General features: G+C 34.1%; 1 non-coding gene across 1 annotated transcript; it reads right to left on the bottom strand.

Moving 5' to 3' along the window:
* Nucleotides 1-3,416: 3,416 nt before the first annotated feature.
* On the bottom strand, nt 3,417-7,377 carry LOC115483119. Its single transcript, XR_003944248.1, has one exon. It is a non-coding gene; the product is annotated as a large subunit ribosomal RNA (ribosomal RNA).
* Nucleotides 7,378-7,500: the final 123 nt, after the last annotated feature.

The following is a 7,500-nucleotide window of genomic DNA, read 5'->3' on the forward strand; positions in this document are numbered from 1 at the left end:
TGCACGATGGCAACAAATTACGATGTAGGTAATATGACTCAACACTATAATTGAGCATTAATGATATCTACTTATGATTATATGTATAAACCATATAATGTGATGAGCATCAACTGCTCACCATGTATAGGTTTTTTGACACAATCTCTATAAAACCGATCTTTTTTTTAAAGGCTACCACCAACCTATATATTATCATGTACTAAATTAATAATACAATCATATAACTTCATTATTCTTTGCCCCATACATATATAATCTATGCCGGCAAGGCAACACTCCACAATCATATGAAATTACTTTTTAAATTTTTTTTTCATATGACTTGCCTTGCGCGACACCACTCCACTATATAGGTTTTTTGACACCGATTCTATAAATCTGACATTTTTACCAAAGGCTACCACCAACCTTTATATTATCATGTACTAATTTAATAATACATTCATATAACTTCATTATTCTTTGCCCCATACATATATAATCTATGCCGGCAAGGCAACACTCCACAATCATATGAAATTACTTTTTAAATTTTTTTTTCATATGACTTGCCTTGCGCGACACCACTCCACTATATAGGTTTTTTGACACCGATTCTATAAATCTGACATTTTTACCAAAGGCTACCACCAACCTTTATATTATCATGTACTAATTTAATAATACAATCATATAACTTCATTATTCTTTGCCCCATACATATATAATCTATGCCGGCAAGGCAACACTCCACAATCATATGAAATTACTTTTTAAATTTTTTTTTCATATGACTTGCCTTGCGCGACACCACTCCACTATATAGGTTTTTTGACACCGATTCTATAAATCTGACATTTTTACCAAAGGCTACCACCAACCTTTATATTATCATGTACTAATTTAATAATACATTCATATAACTTCATTATTCTTTGCCCCATACATATATAATCTATGCCGGCAAGGCAACACTCCACAATCATATGAAATTACTTTTTAAATTTTTTTTTCATATGACTTGCCTTGCGCGACACCACTCCACTATATAGGTTTTTTGACACCGATTCTATAAATCTGACATTTTTACCAAAGGCTACCACCAACCTTTATATTATCATGTACTAATTTAATAATACATTCATATAACTTCATTATTCTTTGCCCCATACATATATAATCTATGCCGGCAAGGCAACACTCCACAATCATATGAAATAACTTTTTAAATTTTTTTTTCATATGACTTGCCTTGCGCGACACCACTCCACTATATAGGTTTTTTGACACCGATTCTATAAATCTGACATTTTTACCAAAGGCTACCACCAACCTTTATATTATCATGTACTAATTTAATAATACATTCATATAACTTCATTATTCTTTGCCCCATACATATATAATCTATGCCGGCAAGGCAACACTCCACAATCATATGAAATTACTTTTTAAATTTTTTTTTCATATGACTTGCCTTGCGCGACACCACTCCACTATATAGGTTTTTTGACACCAATTCTATAAATCTGACATTTTAACCAAAGGCTACCACCAACCTTTATATTATCATGTACTAATTTAATAATACAATCATATAACTTCATTATTCTTTACTCATTTCATATAAATAACCTAGCCGGCAAGGCAACACTCCATAACTATATGAAATTGCTTTTTAATTTTTTTTTTCATATGACTTGCCTTGCGCGACACCACTCCACTATATAGGTTTTTTGACACCAATTCTATAAAACTGACATTTTTACCAAGGGCTATCACCAACCTATATATTATAATTTACTAATTTAATAATACAATCAAATAACTTCATTATTCTTTCCCCATTTCATATAAATAACATATGCGCGGCAAAAAGGCAACCATCACACAAACACAATCATATGAAATTACTTTTTAAATTTTTTTTCATATATAACTTGCCGCCCGCCGCCGCGCGACAGCACTCCACTATATATAAGTATTTGACACCGATTCGAAAAAACTGTAATTTTAAAGGTTACCACCGACTTTTATATTACTTTGTACTAAATTTAATAATACAATCATATCATTTAAATATTTTAACTGTAACAAAAAATATTTTCATTAATTATAGTTAAAAAAGCAAAGTATATTTTGTGTATTTTAAATATACAGTATATATAGTATACACACACTTATATATAATTATTATTGAGACATATATTAAATGATAATATACATCTCTTTCCGTCAATTCCATTGTATTTCTTTAATTGAAACCTTAGTTCCAAATTGTTTTCTGCATCGGTTTATTGAGTCCCCTCCACCGACTTAAATTACTCAAATATTTTGAGTTCTCTCCATCAGCTTTGAATTCTCATTTATTATAATTGAAAATTAAGTATCTCCCATAGGGCGGCTTTCATATATATATACATGTTTTTATATATAATTATAATTAAGAGACATATATATAGACTTATATAAATCTTTCCGTCAAATTCCATTGTATTTCTTTAATTGAAAAACCTTAATCTCAGTTCCAAAGTGTTTTCTGCATTGGTTTATGAGTTCCCTGCACCGACTTCAATTACTCAACTATTTTGAGTTCTCTCCATCAGCTTTGAGTTCTCATATATACATATGCTTATATATAATTATAAGTAAGACATATATGATTTATATACATCTTTCCGTCAATTCCATTGTATTTCTTTAATAGAAACTTAAGTTCCAAATTGTTTTTTGCATCGATTTATATGAGATATGAGTTCCCTCCACCAACTTCAATTACTCAAATATTTTGAGTTCTCTCCATCAGCTTTGAGTTCTCATATATACATATGCTTATATATAATTATAATTAAGACATATATGATTTTATATACATCTTTCCGTCAATTCCATTGGATTTCTTTAATTGAAACCTAAGTTCCAAATTGTTTTTTTGCATCGATTGATATGATATATGAGTTCCCTCCACCAACTTCAATTACTCAAATATTTTGAGTTCTCTCCATCAGCTTTGAGATCTCTTATACATATTTGAAAATTAAGTATCTCCCATAGGGCTTTCATATATACATGTTTATTTATATATAATATTTTTTATATAATATCCAAATAAACATATATATATTATATACACACAAATAATATAATTATTCAAACATATATTTATATATATATATATAGATATAAAGGTATATAGATATACACATATATATTATATATACATATAAATAGATATAAAAACATTCATATTATAATATATGTTCCTTCCGTCAATTCCATTTTTGTTACAAAAATACAGCTCTCATAAGACATAAAGTAGAAAATGCATATACATATACTTTCAATACAATAGCAAACCAAATAACTACTATATTTAAAAGCATATATATACACACAACTACGATATGTATATATGAGTGTTTGTTTTTTTGATATCGAATCATATCAAGCAAAGGATAAGCTTCAGTGGATCGCAGTATGGCAGCTGCTCAACCACTTACAACACCTTGCCTGTTACAAAAGTCGTTTACAATTGATTCCAGGCTTTGTCATTGTATTAAATAATGTTTTAAAATATAACTAGCGCGGCATCAGGTGATCGAAGATCCTCCCAATTTACTATGTTATATATAACATTGGCATCACATCCATTGTCGTTTATAAAATGAATTATAAACTTTTAATGGTTTAGAAGCCATACAATGCAAATTGCCCCTTATTTATCATTGCAGTCCAGCACGGATACGACCTTAGAGGCGTTCAGGCATAATCCAACGGACGTAGCGTCATACCACTGTTCGCTCGAACAAGTATTGTGCCATTGGTCCGTACCTGCGGTTCCTCTCGTACTACGCAGGAATGCTGTCGCAACAACGTTTTGTCATTAGTAGGGTAAAACTAACCTGTCTCACGACGGTCTAAACCCAGCTCACGTTCCCTTGCATGGGTGAACAATCCAACGCTTGGTGAATTTTGCTTCACAATGATAGGAAGAGCCGACATCGAAGGATCAAAAAGCGACGTCGCTATGAACGCTTGGCCGCCACAAGCCAGTTATCCCTATGGTAACTTTTCTGACACCTCTTGTTAAAAACTCTTTAAACCAAAAGGATCGATAGGCCGAGCTTTTGCTGTCCCTGTGTGTACTGAACACCGAGATCAAGTCAGCATTTGCCCTTTTGCTCTATGTGTGGTTTCTGTCCGCACTGAGCTGGCCTTGGGACACCTCCGTTATTATTTGAGAGATGTACCGCCCCAGTCAAACTCCCTACCTGGCAATGTCCTTGAATTGGATCATACCTGAGTAATTGGAGTTATACCAAATTATTAAATCAAAAATACATAACTGCATTTTCTCTTTAAAGAATTTGTTTGCGATTATATAACAAACTCGTGATACTTTGATCAAGAAGCTTGCATCAAAACCCAATACCATAAGACATAATAAATATATCCGTATAATGGCTAGGAAATGATACACGTTCCACTTAATCAAGTAAGTAAGGAAACAATAAGAGTAGTGGTATTTCATTGTTGATACTAAACCGAAGCTTAATATCTCCCACTTATTCTACACCTCTTATGTCTCCTTACACTGCCAGATTAGAGTCAAGCTCAAAAGGGTCTTCTTTCCCCGCTAATTATTCCAAGCCCGTTCCCTTGGCTGTGGTTTCGCTAGATAGTAGATAGGGACAGTAGGAATCTCGTTAATCCATTCATGCGCGTCACTAATTAGATGACGAGGCATTTGGCTACCTTAAGAGAGTCATAGTTACTCCCGCCGTTGACCCGCGCTTACTTGAATTTCTTCACTTTGACATTCAGAGCACTGGGCAGAAATCACATTGTGTCAACACCCGCTAGGGCCATCACAATGCTTTGTTTTAATTAGACAGTCGGATTCCCCAAGTCCGTGCCAGTTCTGAATTGATTGTTAATTGATAATCGTTATAATTTAAAAGAACTAATCGGTTGCCCGACTAGTATTCTTAAAAATTTTAGCAAGAAAGTTCCACAATTGGCTACGTAACTAAACTATCCGGGGAACAAGAAACTACCATAAAAATGATAGAAACTCTATTTACCCAGAACGAGCACATAAACCATGTTATTGTTTCCCAATCAAGCCCGACTATCTCAATCTTCAGAGCCAATCCTTATCCCGAAGTTACGGATCTAATTTGCCGACTTCCCTTACCTACATTATTCTATCGACTAGAGACTCTTCACCTTGGAGACCAGCTGCGGATATTGGTACGGCCTGTTGAGAAGTTTGCGTATCCCCACCATAAATTTTCAAGGTCCGAGGAGAAAATATCGACACAACAGTATATGTCATGCTCTTCTAGCCCATCTACCATATCTCTCTGCGAAAGACTTCCATGGTAGTACGGCTATAAAACAGAAAAGAAAACTCTTCCGATATCTCTCGACGGCTTCTTTATGGTCGTTCCTGTTGCCAGGATGAGCACGAGGCCCATATTTAATAACAAACGGATACTCAACAGGTTACGGAATTGGAACCGTATTCCCTTTCGTTCAAAATTATTCAAGTGTATAAAAATCGGTATATAGGCACATTGATTCTGATTTTTCTTTACTTGAAAATTTTCGGCTTTCGCCTTGAACTTAGGACCGACTAACTCGTGATCAACCACTGTTCACACGAAACCCTTCTCCACTTCAGTCCTCCAAGGTCTCATTCGATTATTTGCTACTACCACCAAGATCTGTACCAATAGCGGCTCCATGCAGGCTTACGCCAAACACTTCTATGCACACCATTGTACCTTCCTACTCACTAAAGTTTCAAAATTTATATTACAAGTAATATAAATCATCTACTTTAGCGGTAATGTATAGGTATACAACTTAAGCGCCATCCATTTTAAGGGCTAGTTGCTTCGGCAGGTGAGTTGTTACACACTCCTTAGCGGATTTCGACTTCCATGATCACCGTCCTGCTGTTTTAAGCAACCAACGCCTTTCATGGTTTCTGTATGAGTTGTTAATTTGGGCACCGTAACATTACGTTTGGTTCATCCCACAGCGCCAGTTCTGCTTACCAAAAGTGGCCCACTGGGCACATTATATCATAACCTTAAACTTCATATCAAGAAAGTTAAGGTTCTTACCCATTTAAAGTTTGAGAATAGGTTAAGATCGTTTCGACCCTAAGGCCTCTAATCATTCGCTTTACCAGATAAGATTATTTTATATAATATTTATATGCACCAGCTATCCTGAGGGAAACTTCGGAAGGAACCAGCTACTAGATGGTTCGATTGGTCTTTCGCCCCTATACTCAATTCTGACAATCGATTTGCACGTCAGAACTGTTTCGGTCTTCCATCAGGGTTTCCCCTGACTTCAACCTGATCAAGTATAGTTCACCATCTTTCGGGTCACAGCATATATGCTCAAGGTACGTTCTAGTTAGAGGCATAAATAATATAAATATCATTATACATAACTATATAGAACGCCCCGGGATTGTGTTAATTAACTATAAATAGTTAAAAAACTAATCCCATTATTAGTCAAGTTAATTACGCTATTAGGTTTATATCCCAATAACTTGCACATATGTTAGACTCCTTGGTCCGTGTTTCAAGACGGGTCCCGAAGGTATCCTGAATCTTTCGCATTGTTAATCATACAAGTGCATATAATAAACATAAAAATCAATGATAATCATGCCATTATATAATTCCGAAAAATTAACGCACTGTAATCTTATAAATCTATCAGCACTTTATCAATATTACAACTTTTATTTCATGTTAAAATGCAAGCACTTTAATTGAAACAAACAAAATGACATAAATGTATGATAAATTAATATGCTAATAGATTACAATGTCCTTATATGGAAAAAATGCACACTATTATTATAATATTTTTTAAACATTACAATTCTAATGATGAATTTTCCATAACGGATATTCAGGTTCATCGGGCTTAACCTCTAAGCAGTTTCACGTACTATTTAACTCTCTATTCAGAGTTCTTTTCAACTTTCCCTCACGGTACTTGTTTACTATCGGTCTCATGGTTATATTTAGTTTTAGATGGAGTTTACCACCCACTTAGTGCTGCACTATCAAGCAACACGACTCTTTGGAAACATCATCTAGTAATCATTAACGTTATACGGGCCTGGCACCCTCTGTGGGTAAATGGCCTCATTTAAGAAGGACTTAAATCGTTAATTTCTCATACTAGAATATTGATGTTCCATACACTGCATCTCACATTTGCCATATAGACAAAGTGACTTAGTGCTGAACTGATTTCTTTTCGCTCGCCGCTACTAAGAAAATCCTTGTTAGTTTCTTTTCCTCCCCTAATTAATATGCTTAAATTCAGGGGGTAGTCCCATATGAGTTGAGGTTGTATAAAACAATGTTAATCGAACAAATATTATTTTGTTCAATATAATGGATTCTACTAATTATACATTTTGAAGATCTATAATATTTACAACAATTCTTTTTAACGCATCATTAATAAGAGGCA

Source organism: Drosophila hydei, unplaced genomic scaffold, assembly GCF_003285905.1.
Source record: "Drosophila hydei strain 15085-1641.00,03,60 unplaced genomic scaffold, DhydRS2 tig00000451-arrow-arrow-pilon, whole genome shotgun sequence".
NCBI classification, from domain to species: Eukaryota; Metazoa; Arthropoda; class Insecta; order Diptera; family Drosophilidae; genus Drosophila; species Drosophila hydei.